Source organism: Felis catus, chromosome F1 (genome assembly GCF_018350175.1).
Source record: "Felis catus isolate Fca126 chromosome F1, F.catus_Fca126_mat1.0, whole genome shotgun sequence".
Taxonomy (NCBI): Eukaryota; Metazoa; Chordata; class Mammalia; order Carnivora; family Felidae; genus Felis; species Felis catus.
Window position 1 is genome coordinate 55,917,432 of NC_058384.1, and position 20,360 is coordinate 55,937,791.

Here is a 20,360-nt window from a genome sequence, read left to right on the forward strand (position 1 = left end):
AAGATGATCAAGTGCTAAAGATCTGTGTAATATGGTGCCTATTGTTAGCAATTCTGTATTGTATACTTGAAGTTTTGCTGAGGATATATGTTAAGTATTCTTATCACAATAATAATAATAATAATAATAATAATAATAATAAATAAAGAGGATTATTAGAAGATGGCAGCATAGGAGGACGCTGGGCTCACCTCGTCCTGCTGATCACTTAGATTCCACCCACATCTGCCTAAATAACCCAGAAAACTTCCAGAAGACTAGCAGAACGGACTCTCTGGAGCCAAGCATAAACACGAGGCCCACAGAGGAGGGTAGGAAGGGTGGAGAGGGGGTTCACGCTACACGGACTGGCGGGAGGGAGCCGGCTTGGTGGAGGGTCCAGGCAGAGCCCCAGAGTCTGGCTGGCAAAAGCGGAGGGGCTGGACTGTGTGAATTCTGACAGCCAGCAGGACTTAACATCTGGAATGTTAAAAGTCAACAGCTCTGCTCTTGGAGAGCAGGGAGGGCAAGAGGACAACAGGAGGGAGAGTTGTTGAGCCCCAGAGGACAGAGCTCAGCTTGGCGGGGAACAAAGGCGCTGGCCAGCGCCATTTCCCTCGCCCATCCTCCAGCCAAAATCCCAAAGGGAACCAGTTCCTGTCAGGGAACTTGCTTGCACCATGAAAACACCCAATGCTGTGCTTCTGTGGATCCATCCCTCCAACGGGTCTGCCTCCCTCCCGGTGCCACAGGGCCCCTCCTGAAGTGGACCACCAAAGGCAAAGCGAGCTGAGTCTGCCCCTCCTGCACCTGTGCGCCTTGCAGATCCACCCCAGCTAATACGCCAGATCCCATAGAAGCAGCCACCGCAATCCTGGCAGTATGCAAGTAGCCCAGACAGGGGCCACACCACTCCACAGTGAGTCCTACCCCTGGGAGAGGGGAAGATAAGGTACACACCAGTCTGACTGTGGCCCCAGCAGCGGGCTGGGGGCAGACATCAGGTATGACTGCAGCCCCGCCCACCAGCGCAAGTTACTCCAGATAGCATAGGGGAAGTGCCCCCCAGTTCTGTGCCACTCCAGGGACTATCCAAAATGACAAAATGGAAGAATTCTCCTCAAAAGAAACTCCAAGAAGTAACAACAGCTAACAAACTGATCAAAAACGATTTGAGCAATATAACAGAAAATGAATTTAAAATAATAGTCATAAAATTAATCACTGGGCTTGAAAAAAGTATAGAGGACAGCAGAGAATCTATTGATACAGAGATCAAAGGACTAAGAAACAGTCAGGAGGAGCTAAAAGAATGCTATACATGAGCTGCAAAATAAAATGGAGGCAACCACAGCTCAGATTGAAGAGGTAGAGGAGAGAATAGGTAAATTAGAAGATAAAATTATGGAAAAAGAGGAAGCTGAGAAAAAGGGAGATAAAAAATCCAGGAGTATGAGGGGAGAATTAGAGAACTAAGTGATGCGATGAAACGTAATAATATACACATAATTGGGATTCCAGAGGAAGAAGAGAGAGAGAAAGGTGCTGAAAGTGTACTTGAAGAAATCATAGCTGAATACTTCCCTGATCTGGGGAAGGAAAAAGGCATTGAAATCCAAGAGGCACAGAGAACTCCCTTCAGACATAACTTGAATCGATCTTCTGCACGACGTATGATAGTGAAACTGGCAAAATACAAGGATAAAGAGAAAATTCTGAAAGCAGCTAGGGATAAACATGTTCTAACATATAAAGGGAGACCAATAAGACTAGTGACGGATCTATCTACTGAAACTTGGCAGTCCAGAAAGGAATGGCAGGAAATCTTCAATGTGATGAACAGAAAAAAATATGCAACCGAGAATCCTTTATCCAGCAAGCCTGTCATTTAGAATAGAAGGAGAGATAAAGGTCTTCCCAAACAAACAAAAACTGAAGGAATTCATCACCACTAAACCAGCCCTATAAGAGATCCTAAGGGGGATCCTGTGAGACAAAGTACCAGAGACATCACTACAAGCATGAAACCTACAGACATCACAACGACTCTAAACCCATATCTTTCTATAATAACACTGAATGTAAATGGACTAAATGCTCCAACCAAAATAAATAGGGTGTCAGAACGTATAAAAAACAAGATCTGTCTATTTGCTATCCATGAGAGACTCATTTCAGACCTGAGGACACCTTCAGATTGAAAATGAGGGGATGGAGAACTATCTATCATGCTACTGGAAGTCAAAAGAAAGCTGGAGTAGCCATACTGATATCAGACAAACTAGACTTTAAATGAAACAAGAGATGAAGAAGGGCATTATATAATAATTACAGGGTCTATCCATCAGGAAGAGCTAACAATTATAAATGTCTATGCGCCAAATACGGGAGGCCCCAAATATATAAAACAATTAATCACAAACAGAAGCAACCTTATTGATAAGAATGTGGTAATTGAAGGGGACTTTAATACTCCACTTACAACAATGAATAGATCATCTAGACACACGGTCAATAAAGAAACAAGGGTCCTGAATGATACATTGGATCATACGGACTTGACAGATATATTTAGAACTCTGCATCCCAAAGCAACAGAATATACTTTCTTCTCGAGTGCACATGGAACATTCTCCAAGATAGATCACATACTGGGTCACAAAATAGCCCTTCATAAGTATAAAAGAATTGAGATCATACCACTTTCAGACCACACTTTCAGACCACACTTTCAGACCACAATGCTATGATACTTGAAATCAACCACAGGAAAAAGTCTGGAAAACCTCCAAAAGCATGGAGGTTAAAGAACACCCTACTAAAGAATGAGTGGGTCAACCAGGCAATTAGAGAAGAAATTAAAAAACATATGGAAACAAATAAAAATGAAAATACAACAATCCAAACGCTTTGGGATGCAGCGAAAGCAGTCCTGAGAGGAAAATACATTGCAATCCAGGCCTATCTCCAGAAACAAGAAAAATCCCAGATACAAAATCTATCAGCACACCTAAAGGAAATAGAAGCAGAACAGCAAAGACACCCCAAACCCAGCAGAAGAGGAGAAATAATAAAGATCAGAGCAGAAATAAACAATATAGAATCTAAAAAAACTGTAGAACAGATTGATGAAACCAAGAGTTGTTTTTTTGAAACAATAAACAAAATTGATACACCTCTAGCCAGGCTTCTCAAAAAGAAAAGGGAGATGACCCAAATAGATAAAATCATGAATAAAAATAGAATTATAACAACCAATCCCTCAGAAATACAAGCAATTATCAGGGAATACTATGAAAAATTATATGCCAACAAACTGGGAAACCTGGAAGAAATGGACAAATTCCTAAACACCCACACACTACCAAAATTCAAACAGGAAGAAATAGAAAGCTTGAACAGACCCATAACCAGCAAAGAAATTGAATCAGTTATCAAAAATCTCCCAACAAATAAGAGTCCAGGACCAGATGGCTTCCCAGGGGAATTCTACCAGACATTTAAAGCAGAAATAATACCTATCCTGCTCAAGCTATTTCAAAACATAGAAAGGGAAGGAAAACTTCCAGACTCATTCTATGAAGCCAGCATTACTTTGATTCCTAAACCAGACAGACACCCAGTAAAAAAAGAGAACTACAGGCCAATATCCCTGATGAACATGGATGCAAAAATTCTCAATAAGATACTAGCAAATCGAATTCAACAGCATATAAAAAAAATTATTCACCATGATCAAGTGGGATTCATTCCTAGGCTGCAGGGCTGGTTCAACATCCACAAATCAATGTGATACATCACATTAATAAAAGAAAAGATAAGAACCATATGATCCTGTCAATCGATGCAGAAAAAAGCATTTGATAAAATTCAGCATCCTTTCTTAATAAAAACCATCGAGAAAGTCGGGATAGAAGGAACATACTTAAACATCATAAAAGCCATTTATGAAAAGCCCACAGCTAATATCATCCTCAATGGGGAAAAACTGAGAGCTTTCTCCCTGAGATCAGGAACACGACAGGGATGTCCACTCTCACCGCTGTTGTTTAACATAGTGTTGGAAGTGCTAGCATCAGCAATCAGACAACAAAAGGAAATCAAAGGCATCAAAATTGGCAAAGATGAAGTCAAGCTTTCGCTTTTTGCAGATGACATGATATTATACATGGAAAATCTGATAGACTCCACCAAAAGTCTGCCAGAACTGATACATGAATTCAGCAAAGTCACAGGATACAAAATCAATGTACAGAAATCAGTTGCATTCTTATACACTAATAATGAAGCAACAGAAAGACAAATAAAGTGATCCCAGTCACAATTGCACCAAGAAGCATAAAATACCTAGGAATAAACCTAACTAAAGATGTAAATATCTGTATGCTAAAAACTATAGAAAGCTTATGAAGGAAATTGAAGAAGATATAAAGAAATGGAAAAACATTCTGTGCTCATGGATTGGAAGAATAAATATTGTTAAAATGTCAATACTACCCAAAGCAATCTAAACATCCAATGCAATCCCAATCAAAATTGCACCAGCATTCTTCTGGAAGCTAGAACAAGCAATCCTAAAATTTGTATGGAACCACAAAAGGCCCCAAATAACCAAAGTAATTTTGAAGAAGAAGACCAAAGCAGGAGGCATCACAATCCCATACTTTAGCCTCTACTACAAAGTTGTAATCATCAAGACAGCATGGTATTGGCACAAAAACAGACACATAGACCAATGGAATAGAATAGAGACCCCAGAACTAGACCCACAATAGTACGGCCAACTAATTTTTGACAAAGCAGGAAAGAATATCCAATGGAAAAAAGACAGTCTCTTTAACAAATGGTGCTGGGAGAACTGGACAGCAACATGCAGAAGAAAGAAAGTAGACCACTTTCTTACACCATTCACAAAAACAAACTCAAAATGGATAAAGGACCTGAATGTGAGACAGGAAACCATCAAAACCCTAGAGGAGAAAGCAGGAAAAAAAACCTCTTTGACCTCAGCCGCAGCAATTTCTTACTTGACACATCCCCAAAGGCAAGGGAATTAAAAGCAAAAATGAACTATTGGGACCTCATGAAGATAAAAAGCCTCTGCACAGCAAAGGAAACAATCAACAAAACTAAAAGGCAACCAATGGAATGGGAAAAGATATTTGCAAATGATATATCGGACAAAGGGCTAGTATCCAAACTCTATAAAGAGCTCACCAAACTCCACACCCGAAAAACAAATAACCCAGTGAAGAAATGGGCAGAAAACATGAATAGACACTTCTCTAAAGAAGACATCCAGATGGCCAACAGACACATGAAAAGATGCTCAACGTCGCTCCTTATCAGGGAAATACAAATCAAAACCACACTCAGATATCACCTCACACGAGTCAGAGTGGCTAAAATGAACAAATCAGGAGACTATAGATGCTGGAGAGGATGTGGAGAAACGGGAACCCTCTTGCACTGTTGGTGGGAATGCAAACTGGGTGGGTGCAGCCACTCTGGAAAAACAGTGTGGAGGTTCCTCAAAAAATTAAAAATAGACCTACACAATGACCCAGCAATAGCACTGCTAGGAATTTACCCAAGGGATACAGGAGTACTGATGCATAGGGGCACTTGTACCCCAATGTTTATAGCAGCACTCTCAACAATAGACAAGTTATGGAAAGAGCCTAAATGTCCATCAAGTGACAAATGGATAAAGAAATCGTGGTTTATATACAGAATGGAATATTACGTGGCAATGAGAAAGAATGAAATATGGCCTTTTGTAGCAACGTGGATGGAACTGGAGAGTGTTATGCTAAGTGAAATAAGTCATACGGAGAAAGACAGGTACCATATGTTTTCACTCTTATGTGGATCCTGAGAAACTTAACAGAAGTCCATGGGGGAAGGGAAGAAAAAAAAAAGAGGTTAGAGAGGGAGACAGCCAAAGCATAAGAGACTGTTAAAAACTGAGAACAAACTGAGGGTTGATGGGGGGTGGGAGGGAGGGGAGGGTGGGTGATGGGTATTGAGGAGGGCAACTTTGGGATGAGCACTGGGTGTTGTATGGAAACCAATTTGACAATAAATTTCATATTAAAAACTAACTAACTAACTAACTAACTAAATAAATAAATAAATAGGGCAGGAGGGAACTTTTGGAAGTGATGGATATGTTTATGGCATATATTGTGATGGTATCATACATGTGTACTTATCTTCAAACTCATTGGGCTCTATTCATTAAACATGTACAGCTTTTTGTATGTACTTCAATAAAGTAGTTTAATCATACTTCAATAAAGTAGTCAATCATACTTCAATAAAGTAGTTTAAAAAAAACGTAAATCTCTGGGGTGCCTGGGTAGCTCAGTTGATGGAGTGCCCGACCCTTGGTTTTGGCTCAGGTCATGATCTCATGGTTTGTGAGTTCGAGCTACACATTGGGCTCCGTGCTGACAGTGCAGAGCCTGCTTGGGATTGTCTCTCTCTCCCTGTCTCTCTGCCCCTCCCCCATTTGTGCTCTCTCTCTCTCAAAAATAAATAGACTAAAAAAACACATGTAAACCTCAATAAAAAATCACTCATAAAAACATCCAGAATAATATTTGACCAAATAATATTTGACCACTATAATCCACCCAAGTTGACACATAAAACCAACCAAAATAGAAATAAAGCTGAACTCAAGGTTAAAAGGCCAGATCATGAGTGCCATGCTTGGAAATTTGAGATCACATGGAATCATCAAAGAGTTGTGAGTAGACAGTCCCTTAAGCACATCCCAGCTTAAGAAAAAATAGCTCTGCTAAGAGAATAGACAACAGAATAAAGTGATGACCAAGGTTAAGGGAGAAAGTTGTGGAGGAGGAAGGAAAAAAATTGGAAACTGGTGAGTTAAATACAGGAAACTCTTACAGTAACACAAATAAAGAATCATGATGTTCACATAGCTTTGTGGTATCAGCCAATTATGTGTTTTCGCCCACTGTCCATCTTAAAAATTCTTATTTATCAAAACCTACTTGTAGTAAGCAGAATTCCAAGATGATTCTAAAGAATCACACCTTTGTATAAGCTCTTATCCTTAAATGTGGCAGGACCTGTGATGATGATGAAATATTCCTGTAATTAGAATAGGTTGTGGCTAAGATGGAGGAGCTTTATAGATGCAACTAAGGCCCTTAAACTGATTATTAATAGAAAATTAATGGCAGTGGAGATTTTCGTGGGTGGGCCTCATCTAATTAGGCGAGGCCCTTAACAAAGGGTCTAAATGCCAGAGATAAAAAAAGAAGTAGCAAATATTCTCCAGTTGGCCTTAAAGAAGCAAACCACCATGGTGTGGAGAGGGCCATGTGGCAAGGAGCAGAAGGTACCGCTAGTAGCTGAGGGCCTCAGTCTTCCAATCACCAGGAACCAAATTCTGCCAATAAAGCCTCAGATAAATTGTCTGCCCTGGCCAACACCTTGAGTTTAGCCTTCGGAAACCCATCAGAGGATCCAGTTGGACCATTCCTGGACTTCTGACCTAGAGAATTGTGAGATAATAAATATTTATTGTTTTAAGCCACTAAGTCTGGGGAAATTTGTTATGCAGCATCAGAAGATTGATACACCAGCTTATAAAATTCATCTCTTTTGAGAAGTTTCCATTAATTTAGTTTTTTTCCCTGAATGGGATTAATTAATCATCCTTCTATACCACCATTATCTACCATGCATATTGATAGTGCTGCATTGATATTGTATTATAATGTGTTTGTTTACATTTCCTTATATTTTCCACTAGACTCTAAATTCTAAGAGAGCAAAGAAGATCTCTCTCGATCTGCAGCCACAGCTGCAGTGAGTGAAACACAGAAGGTGTTCAATAAATTAGGGACTTAATTTGATAAAGACTTCAATGAATATTTCTTAAATAAAACTTGGACAATGACATCAAATCGAATGGTGTCTTTGTCTTTGGCAGTTTTGGTAGCTCTTTCAAACACTGCAGGTAAGAGCTGAATGAGGAGCACACAATAGCAACTATGATAGAGTTTTAGAAGATTGTAGAATTTTTTTTTTCTTAAACAACAAGAAACTCTTTAGGATGACCTACCTGCAATTCCACACAGTCAGGTTGATTCAGTCATATCTAAAAATCCCTCTATTACCACAAGGCATAATTTCCCAAGAATATAAGTAAGATAACAGAAAATAGCTTCTTAAGCTAGGCATGCAAGCTTCCTCACATTTGGTAGCAGTTTATAGAGACGTTTCCCCTTTTGAATGAGATGAGAGAGGTGGTGATAGGAACAGTGTCTGAGCAGAGTCCGGAAGAATGTGAGTAGTTGGATTTAATCCGAACAACAGATAGTTGTTTGCATCCAACATTTGGCCTAGAAAATGAGAGGTGTAAGCACTGCCTGCCAAAGGCCATCATCTGGGGTTTGGAACTTTGTCAAGCTCCTTCAGATATCATTCAAAACTATTTTAGCTCTATGAAGGCAGGTCAAGACGGATATATTCAGTGTACTGGTTCTCAAGTCAAATGGCGGCAAAAGGTGAAAGGATCATCCCTGCAACTCACACTAATTCTAAGACTGGTAATAATAACAATGGTTCTTGGTACTGAAGAAAAAGGAGAACTGGCCCATAAATGAGTTAAATAGCAAAAAATGACTATTCAGATTTTATTAACTCCCCACTCCTCCCCTGACTGTTGAGCCACAAATGTGAAGGGGGAAAGGGTTCTGTGGTATACCCAGTGGCTAGATGTCTGAGCAAATGAGTCTAGGTACATTTACACGACAAATAAGGCTGGTGATTAAATTCTCCAGAAGCTCTAGGAAAGCAGCACCCACATCTATATGCCTCACCCTGAGACCCCAGTATCCAAGTGCAGTCCTTGGCAAATAGTGGGCACCCAATAAATATATGATGACTGACTGACTTTCTGGGGAAACCTCCTAAAACTGAAAGTAATAGCAAAAGAAATCACTGAAATCTCCAGCTGGCAAATCTCTTCTCCCTCCCCTTTTCAGGAGATTAATTGTAGTGCTTAACATTTATAAAGCATTTCTGACACATCAAAATGGCCAGAGGGGAATTTGTACTGAAAATCCAATCCATTATTATTAATAAATTGCCTTGTGGTCCCAACTGTTCCCTAGGGATTCGGGGATGGGCGAGAAAGGAAAACTCACTTTCAGTGTTTTTCTCAATGTCTTAATTTGGGAAAACTCGGAGGTTTTTTCAGTGGTTCATTCTGAGGTCTGGGCAAAGGTTCAAGCCCATTCCTGAGTTATCTAAACTGATTCATCCTCCCCCGTCCAAAGCCAACAACTGCGAAGGTTTGCAGCAGTGCTCTGCCCCAACTGTACTTAGTGCTGAGAGGTTTTTAATCTTTTTCTTGTTGGTCTCCTTATCTTCTGGTGCTTCTCTGTCTCATCCCCTTTTCCAGAGGCTCCCAACATAATCAGCATCTCCTGCAGCTGATGACAGACACAAGAAGCAGATGAACTAAAAGGTTAATGGAAGGGGAATGGTAAGTCCAGCCCAATACAGAGAAAGAAAAGACAACTGGAAGTTTAGCTGGGTTACACGCAAGCACAGATAGCTAGAAAAGGCTTCAAAGAACGCAGAAACAGGATCAGAAAAAGGCACTCTACAGGTCAGCTGGTCATTCTCCCTGCACAAAGAAAAGTCACTATCTCAGCAAATTAAAAAATACATGTATTAAATTATCCAAAAGAATTATTAGGTCTTTCTTTTGGCCAATGTATTCTAGTAGTTTGTCGGCTCCTTCAGTTAGACAAAATTTCCAAGTTGTGATGATTGTTTGATGGTTTCCTGCCCAGCATCCATTCTTTCTCATTCTGATAAGAGTACCCATATTTGATTTTGGAGAATGATTTCTCTGCCATTGAGTGCTGTTTTAGTAAGAGTGTCAATCAGAATATTTAGGGACAAGCATGTGACCTACATGGATCCAACTAGACTCTCTTGGGGTTTGGAGGAAGGAGTAAAAAAAGACAAAAAAAATGTTGGAACTATCTCAATGCAGTGGAGGTGCCCAGCAAAGATTAGCAATAGTTTTTGCCCTGTAGAAAGACTCAGTGTTTCCCTGATTTGTCCCCTTACTGAGTGTGCTTCTCTGGTTTTCTCTTCAGGTATGTGCCCTATCTCCTATCCTTCTCCCTTTTGCTTGACTTACACTGACTTTTTTTTTGCCACCAAAAAAACTCCTAACAGATAAACATGTATTCAGCTTATTCTTGTTATGTGATATTCTTGCAAGGAAATATGTGGTGACTGATAACATGGGTGTATGATAAGTTCTCAGACAACAGGGTGGAGCAGACACAAGAGTATTAAACTAGAGAATATCATGGTGGATCAAACTGTATTTACTTGCTCAGTCCTGTACCACTACAAAACATTAAAAATGGCATGGTTACAGCACTAAAAACATCTCCATTCTACATGTGTATTACTCAGATTCTAGTTAGTCAATTGGGCTCTGTACAGATTAGTATTAAATGTAATTCCAGTACTAAGGCTCTTTCTAGGGGAACCGCAGATGTACTTCTGAAAGAATAAGGAGAACAAATTTTTCATTGAGATACAAGTTCTAGTTGCAATGCACATGGATTTTTATGCCTAGGTGACTACTCAATCTTGTCATCTCCCATAAAAATCCTGGGGGTGAACCATAAGGATATTGGATACTATGAGAAGGATCTTTGGGACTGTGATGTCCTAGAAGGGGTCTGTGGTCAAGGTGGGACTTGATTTGCATTTGAATGATGAATAGCATTTGAAAAGAAAAAAGTGGGACCCTTCCAGGTTTTGGTGAACAGGTGAGGAAGCATTTAGGTACAAAAATACAAGTCTCATCTGGAAGATGGCATATGGGTGAAAGAGACGGAAGGGGTCAGGTAGAAGAGTTACAAGAGAAAATACAGAAAAGCATGTCCAGATTGGACTGTGAAGGGGCAGGAAGGTAAGGTTAAAGGGGTTGGGTTTCATCAACTAGGTTCATGTAAGTTCTTTGAATACAGAAGTAAGAGGATAGAATGATGCTTAGCAAGGTCCATCTAGTGTGGCATACAGGAGAGAAAAGTTTAGAGAACCTAAAGGTAGAAACAGTTGAGAACTGTGGATGTAAAGTAAAGGTTTGGAGGAAAAATGACATAACCCCAAAGTACAATTTTTGATTGTCATTGGTTTTGTCACCGAACTCCATACATCAATTGTTTTTCTAATGACTCTCTCATTTCTTCTTGAAGCAAAAACTGGGAAATTACAGTTAATTGAGGATTCTAATGGGTTAGGATCTGAATAATCAAAATTTCACTTTAATTGTTTGGCCTCCTTTGAGTCACAGACAGACCCCAGGTTCTACAGTAAATGCCAAGCTAGCCCAGTGAACAAATTCCTGCCATTTATGCTGAGGAATGGGGATTCACCTCTTGCTATTCTTCATTCATCTTTTCTTCCAGAATTTAGAGGGCTATTCATTAAAATTACTAAATCTCTTTAGTTACTATCTTAGTTTTTCTTAGCCAGATAACAGAAATTTAGGGCAACCATTCTTACTAGTCCTTACTCTCCCAATGAACAGGAAAATAAATTTTGTCTTGTATGTGATTCTCACTCAGTCACACTAATCAGAGTGCAAGAATGAGAAAAATACTAACGATGTGTCTGGGCTTAGTTGGAAACAGCCACATCTGATTAGGAGCAACGTTGACCATAAATAAGAAGATGGGGCCACTCTGACTTGGATACTGTTAGTCTAGCAAGGCTGAACTTAAATACTAACTAAAACACAACTTTCTTCACAATGAGGATAGTAGATCCCAAGAAACACTAGGGGCCCTATTGTCACCAAGCACCCATTCAAATATTCCTGGGAAAACTTATAGTTGAACTGATTCATCTAAGGCATACAAAACTTACATCCTTCTCTGCTACATGCATGGGGTGGGAGAAAAGATCTCTGGGTCTGAGCAGGAAGAGGGAATATTTACCCTAGATGCTAAAATGGCATTAGAATTACTTTGCAAACCACTTTTAATATGAAAAATAGACCAGAAAGTAAAGACAGTATTTTGCAGGAAACTTTTTAACTTAAAAATTTGTGTTAGCATGTTGCAGACTTACAATGATTAAGTCTTATTTAGTTATTAAAATAATTAAATGATATGCAATTGAGACTGTTCATGATAACCAAAACATCTGTTGAACAAATGGCAAAGACAAGCAAGATTTGTTTGACAGATATAAGAGATCATGATTATTATCTGACTTGGATTTCTAAGGCATATAATAATTTTCCCGCCCATCATCTGTTATTTTAATAGATAATCAGGTTCCTAGTTTGGAATTCTGAGACCAGCAAGTAAAACCTATAGTTTAAATGCAATTGCATGTGGCCAAATGTAAGTACTCAATGATATAAATGTGTTTAATTTCATCAAATGCCAATATTATAAATCTTTATAAAACAGCCTGATTGGAATTGGAGATTCATATTAGGAGGAGTACAGTTTGTTACAAACAGGTTACTTTCATCTTTGAAGATTAAGTCACATTCAAATGATTGTTTGATATAGGATGTGCAATGAGGGAGAGGCATGGGAAGAACATGGTACATGCTGAAATCAATCAAGAATGAAGAAAAATTAGTCATCATCATCATCATCACCATCATCATCAAGAAACATTTATTGAACCCCTATAATGGGTGAGACACTCCACTTACATACAGATAAACAAAAGCCTATATACATAAATGTGTTTTTTATACAATGGCAAACATGTTTTTAAAATAAATCAGTTTGGAAATAAGGGGAAGGGGAGAAATACCGTCACATCCTAACCAAGATTAATCCCACAGAGTGTTCACAGAAATGCTTCTTTTGAAATGATGTATACTATTCAGTCACGTTAAAGGCAGTCCAGAATATTTCTTTTCTCTGGTACAGTGGTTGGTCCACTCGGTTTTGCTATTTGACACCCTTTTGGCCAGGATTCCATGCCCCCCACCCTCTTTCTACTCTTCCCCCTGCCCAGCTGGTGTCTGGGTGTGGGGCTGAGGAGAGGCTATTGCACAACCCTGCACGGCAGGAAAGGGCCAGAATCTGGCAACAGGGCCCCTAGAGATCCAATCCAGCTGCTGTAAAAGGAATCTCATGGTATGTCCCCACCCTGTCCCTGACGAAATCACAAGTGATCTTGGAAAAGTTACAAGACCACTTGCTGATTTGTACAGACGTATCAAATGCAAGCAGCCCAGCCCGCGGCAAAAAGAGGGAACCAGCAGCTTTCAGGAGCAGCCTCACTGCTACGGTGTTCCAGGCCCCTGGGCAAGGTGCGAAAGCCCTCCCACTCTTTCTTCATGCAAAAGTGGACTCACAAACAATTACTCTCATTTCTGGAGGATATTGTTTGAAAACTCTAGGAATAGGAACGTGGTGAGAAAATGCTGAACATTATCATGAAAGAAAAATGAGAAACATTACAAATTATGAATATCTCATGTAGATGTATTTCAAATACCAGAAGACTTCAAAAATAAAGTTTAATAGGATGAATATGCTCAGGAATGTGACAACGTAAAATGAAAACTTCTGTTTACTATTATTGTGGCATCTAATTAAATAAGCATCGTGTGTGTGTGTGTGTGTGTGTGTGTGTGTGTGTGTGTGTGTTTGGCAGATTTCAGATCACAGTTTCATGCATCTCTCATTTAAGCAACGGCAGCCATGTGAGGGGAGCAGGGAAGCCAACACAGTTGCCACCTTGTAAATGAAAATACAGAGGTTCCGAGAGTCTTGGAGATGCAGCGCAGCCGTAATATCAGGTTTAGAATTAAAGTATTAAAGGTGTTACTGGGAAAGCTATGCCAAGGGTAGAGTTTTACCCCGAGGAATATTCTTGAAGAAACTACCTGGCATCTGAGAGTGAGCCAGAGCAAGAAGCCTCATTTTAGAATTGGTCCTTGTTCTATTCAGTGCTTTTTAGATTGTGAAGTTGAAATATAAGTCTGTAAAAATGGACTTTAAAAGGATATCCACTGAAAAAACCCCACAGCAACATAAAAGGCAAAGCCAATGGTAACGTTTTATGTCAATCATCGGGATGCCAAGTGTTTTCTCTAGGAGAGTTGAGATAAGGTGAAAATGAACCTGTGGCTCACAGAAAGCTATTTTTTCTTTGCCTTAGGCTCTCCACCCCAATATTTTACTTTTAAATAGTTTTCGAGTGTAAACAGAAGTTGAAAGAAGAGTATCATGAGAGCCTGTATGCCAGTACTCCTTTGCTGAACTATTTGTAAGTTTGGTACAGATGTTGCAATTTTTTCACTTTTATTTATTTATTTATTTATTTATTTATTTGAGAGAGAAAGAGAGCGCAAGTGAGGGAGAGAGACTGGGAGAGAGAGAGAGAGAGAGAGAGAGAGAGAGAGAGAATCTTAAGCAGGTTCCATGCTCAGCACAGAGCCTGATGAGCAACTCCATCTCATGATCATGAGATCATGACAGTGAGATCATGGCCTGAAATCAAGAGTCAGATGCTTAACTGAGGCACCCAGGCACCCCACAAATTTTTCATTTTTAAACACATCAGCTTGTCTTGCCAAAAAAAGAAAACACTTTCCTTTATAACTGCCATAACCTTTTCTCATCTAGGAAAATTAACCATGTTTCCTTATTATCATCCAATATTTACTTCATATTCAAAAATGTTCAAATTATCAACAAAATATTGTCCATACCTTTCTTTTCTTTTTCTTTTTCTCCCTTTTCTGAAACACAATCCAGTCAAGCTTCACACACTGGATTTGGATATTATGGGCTTTTTTCTTTTTTCTTTTTTCAGCTCTTTTATATTAGAACAATCCCCCTACATTTTCTTCCTCTTAATTCAGACTTTTTGAAGAGATAAGGTCAATATTCTTGTAGAGTGCCCCATATTCTAGATTCATCTGCTTGTTCCTTGTGGTGAGGTTTACCTCATGACCATCCCCTATATTTCCATTAACTAGATGGTAGGTACAAGGACTTGTTAAGGTTTTTGGCAAAAATACTCCACACAAGATGCTGTGTACTTTATATCGTACGAAGGGTCCTGATATTAATGATGCTAAAGTTGGTCCTATGCTGTAATGGGACCATGAGATATTTCTACAGTAAAGGCACATTTTCCTTGTGAACTGGCAAGTCATGTGTGGGATGACATTTGGTATCGTGAGGATCTTTTGTTCCCCAGCAGTATTCAATTGTAGAGTTGCAGTAGCCTTCCTTGACCCTTACACAATCGTGAATTTTCTATCATTCCACCTATGTTTGTAAACTCATACTATTCTTTTCTTTTCACATTATTCCTTATAAAGAAACACTTTCTTCCATCAACTGTAAGTACATTTCATTTTATAAGAACAGCACAAATGCTTAATTCTTTCCTTTAATTGTTGATTTTCAGGAAGTGGCATACAGCATAAAAACAAATGTTAAATGTTAAGAGAAAACCACTTGTTTGAGGTGTTCAGAAATCCTGAGGTTTTTAATAATCTACGATTAGATTAAACAAGCAGTATCTCTAGGGGCATAATCTGCTAGGTTACAGATTTATAAAAGCTAGTGGAGGATGCTGACTAGCTACAATCTACTTACTTTCGAGTCTGTTTGCATCTAGATGATCAAACAGTTTATCTTCTATTCAGGAAGATAGTAAGGAAAGGTGAGGTCTAAGGCTATGGTTAATAATGGAGAGAATAAGACTGTTTAGATATCATAGGGAATTTTGGCCAAAAGCCATTGCTAGGAAAGTATAACTATATCAGGTGGTGCAGATGCTTACTACCCAGCTGGGTATTGGGGAAAGGGACTGGAGAAATATTACTCTGACTGGAGAAGAAAGAAAGTGACTTGATATCTTTTTCACTCTTCCCACTGGACTCAGTCCTCGCAATCTCCTTTTTACTATTTAAGTCATTTGGATTCACGAGAACACAACACTGAAGTTCCAGAAGAATGCAATAACTACAGATTTATTCTCCCTCCTTTTCATTTCTCTCTTTCACCATAGGACATAAAAGGTATTTGTTTCAATGCAGACCATGACCCAGTGATTCCCATGCCAAGACAAAGTCACTGAAAATTCTGAGATGCAGTGGAAGACTATTAGGGCTTTCCTTGTCCTTCCCTGCCCATCCCACTCCCCATTGCCTCCTCCCCCTGAAGAAGTGCACTAAAAACATTGAGAACTAATAAAACCTATTGAACATTCTGTCTTCCTTTGGGAGGTGCCAGGAATTGATTCTGTTCAAAACACCATAGGTGGTGGCTCCTTGTTCCAGCTTTTTGCCAGTCACTAGAATGGAAAATAGTGTGAGAAGAGGAGAACCTGGGAGACTACAGTGGAGGGAGGGAAGGTGGGAGGAGGGGGAAGCCGGTTCTTTGACTATAATAGTTTGCTCCATTACAAAAAGGCAGCCAGAACTGTGGTTTTCAAATTTGCAGTTAAAAAAAAAACACGCGCACACACTGTAGAGAGGGTGCCATAACACTCTCTCCCTCCCTGTCTCATTTATTTTACTTTGTTTCTCCAAAGAAATGGCTAGTTGAAAATATCACACTATGTCGGGCCAAAGTGTCTGATCAAACCTCACTTCCATGTATGTGGGAATGAGGCAATGAAGGGGCAAAGCAAAAGGGGGGCAGTCTGACCGAGGAAAGACCACCTCCAAGTTTCACTGTGGCAACCCCACTCTGGAGAACAAGCAGAACATGAATGCCAGCACAAATGTTAATGTAACAGGATAAGTGGGGGGAAGCTGCCCTTGGCAAGAGAACTGAGCCTGTTCGTTTGTATAATATAAGAGAGAGTGTGAGAGGGAGATTGTGTGCTTGCTCACCAGGTGCATTTTGCAAGCTTTCCCAGTTCCTTTTTTCATTAGTTCCTCTAATATTATTGCAAGAGACTTCAAAACTATATATAAGAGGCTTGCCGTCTTGCTGTACTCACTTTGACTTCTGTTTGTGTTTCATGGTTTGCCTACTAAAAAAAATGGGGTTTTTTTGTTTTTTTGTTTTTGGTAGTGGAAAATAAGAAGCATCTTAGAAATCAGTGAGCTTCAGTGTACAGGGGTTAGTTAGATCCATAAGCAAAGTTCTGGTGACATTGTTTAGAACCTCTTTTCATGAACTTGCACAACTTATGACCAAGACCAGTGTATTGAATTTGTAGCATCTATGTGATGTCATAGCTTTTATTTACTATTGTTTAAGAATCAAATAAAAGTGTCTTCTCAAAAGCCAAGAGCACATCATAAGTTCTTTTCATCTCACAGTAGTGAGATAACACATTTTTTGTTTTGTAATTGAAATTTTTTTGTCTTCCCCCCCCCCCAAAATGTGGTTTTCCTTTAGTATTTTCTGATACTGGTACCCTCCCATCTCACCCCATCCACTGGCTGATCCCCACCCTACTCTCAACTCTATCCCAAGTCAGGCAAGTACTTATTCTGCTTTTATTTCCTCAGGGAAGACATGACACAAAACAAATGCAGAAAGAAAGTCAATCCATGACTTTTGAGCTTCAAAATAAAATTTTCGAACTCATGGAAAAATGTATGGTTTGAATGTCCTAAAAGTTGGGTTTGTGGGTTCTCTAAGCCACTTGCCCAAAGGGAATCAGGATGTAGAATGATCAGACTTTAAAAATCAGCCATTTTTCTCTTGACATATATAAAGATTCCACATGCTACAAAGAGAAAAGAAGAAAGCAGAGGGTCTATCTAATAAAGTTGGAAGTTGGGTTGGGTCCCTGAGAAGTAGCTTGTGTTCTGCCTTTCCCTCCTTTCCAGCAGTTCCCAGTTTGAGAAAAATGTGAATAGAGGTGTGGCTTTGCTCTGTCTTCAGGAGCAAAGATACATCCAGATACATCCAGACTCTAGAATCCTCTTTGCACACACAGTGGTTCAGGAGAAGTAGACATATGTGGTAGGTCTAGCCAAAGAGGAGTCAGACAGCATTAGTCTCTTCAAAAGAATGTGGCCTAGAGAAAAATGTTTTCTACATGCCCACATAAGCATACAATCAGCTAAGACAGTTAGGATCAGTCAAGGACACAGCAGTGAACTGTGTAGACCTATGCCTGGAGTTAGATCGAGTCTGATTATATCAGAAACCTGTAAAGACTAATGATATGTAGAAATGTTACATATATTGGTAAGAATTCCATCTACGATATTTAAAAATCAGTTGGATGAAAAAGAAAAACGCCTATGAAACACTCTAAAATTTCAAAAGCTCTATAAATTAAATATGTGGTTAGACAGACAGACACACACACACACACACACACACACACATACACACACACGTTGAGATGAGTAGCTAATAGAAAAGTAAACATGATTGGAAAATTTCATCCATCCCATTCTTACTTTTATCTGTCCTGTTTTCATTTTTAGGACAAGTGGGTTTTGTGACAAGCAATTATAAAATTGAGGGGCGCCTGGGTGGCGCAGTCGGTTAAGCGTCTGACTTCAGCCAGGTCACGATCTCGCGGTCCGTGAGTTCGAGCCCCGCGTCGGGCTCTGGGCTGATGGCTCGGAGCCTGGAGCCTGTTTCTGATTCTGTGTCTCCCTCTCTCTCTCTGCCCCTCCCCCGTTCATGCTCTGTCTCTCTCTGTCCCAAAAATAAATAAAAACGTTGGAAAAAAAATTGATATTTACATGTATTTATAATACCCAGTTCAGTACTTTTTTCAAAGTAGATGTCACTACTTCTAAATGAAGAAACAAAGACTTAATGACTCGGCTTAACAAAGGCAGGCCAATAAGAGAGCAATGAAAACATTTCTTCTGGAAGAAAATTGTGTAAGAGGACAATTTGGGAGAATACATGGTCAACCTTCTAGTGAAGGCACATGGACATTCATTTTCATGCTGCACTTTATTTTTTAAATTCCTTTTATATATTTATTTTTTTAGAGATAGAGAGAGTGCATGAGCTGGGGAGAAGAGCAGAGGAAGAGAGAGAGAGAATCCTAATCGGGCTCTTGGTCGGCACAGAGCCTGACATGGGGCTTGATCCTAAGACCCTGGGATCATGACCTGAGCCGAATTCAAGAGTCAGAAACAACTGACTGAGCCACCCAGGTGCTTCCATGCTGCACTTTAATTCAAAATTGAACAAGGTACGCATATATGTATGCATGTATGTATCTATCTATCTATCATCTATCTATCTATCTATCTATCTATCTATCTATCTATCTATCTATCTCATTTATTTAATAGAGAATTAAGTCAAATTACCTTCCCTTGTCAATCTGTAAAACTCAGAGCTGACTTTCTTCACTGGTAGTTGGTGAACACACAGGACAACTTGTTTAATGTAAACCTCAGAAGTATATAATTTGGAACATAAGCCTACCACCAAAGGAGGGGGGGAACTATGCATTACTAGAAAAAATAGAAAGTTTTTTTAATCACTCCCTATATCAAATTATCTGGACTACGACTTCATTTTAAGGGTATAAAGAACAGGATGTAAACTTACAATAATGTTGCCTATTACTTAAACTCTCTGAGTGTATACAGGGTGATACAATGTGAGTGACAAAACGTTATCTTTCTAATCGCATTGTGGACCAGAAATACGGAAATTAACTTGTAGTAGGACGGTTTTAGGATAGATTTTAAGACCATTTGTAAAATCCTGGAAGGCATTTTCCAACAAGGTCATGGGAATTATCAAGAAGGTAAATCTTGGAGGTGGTAACACAAATGCTAAAATTTAAACAGTACTGAGAAAATGTTAGATATACAACCCTTTGGGGGTGATTGGAAAGTCATTATTCCTGGAATAAGAGAATTGAACAAATAATACCTTGAGGCTCAAAGACTTCAGAATTTCCCAGAACTAAGATCTAGTCTCTGATGTGCTAGGCCATCCTTAGTGGACAGAAGCCAATGACCTGGTGAACCTATGAAGTCTTTCCTGTCTTCAACATCTGCGATTGATAAAAATCATGCCAAATATTCTCAAACTGTTTGCAATATTTGGCTACATCCATCAATGAAATGTATTGTCTATCTTTTCACTAAATGAATGTCAAATAAGTTTAAACTAATTGAGATATTAATGTTTTTACTCACTGTCATCATGACATCCCTTTTAGTCTGAACTCTAAAACTTCCTTACTCTTTGATTGTAGGAAAAAAAACAATACAGTGAAAGTTTGAAAAGCTAGTATACAAAACCAAGCAGCCTAGGAGAGTGAAATGCTTGTCCAACAAATATTTCCTTTGCTTGGTTTTTGCAGGCATATTGCTAAAAATGAGGAAGGTCAAAGTAGCTGGAAGTTATCATCAGACA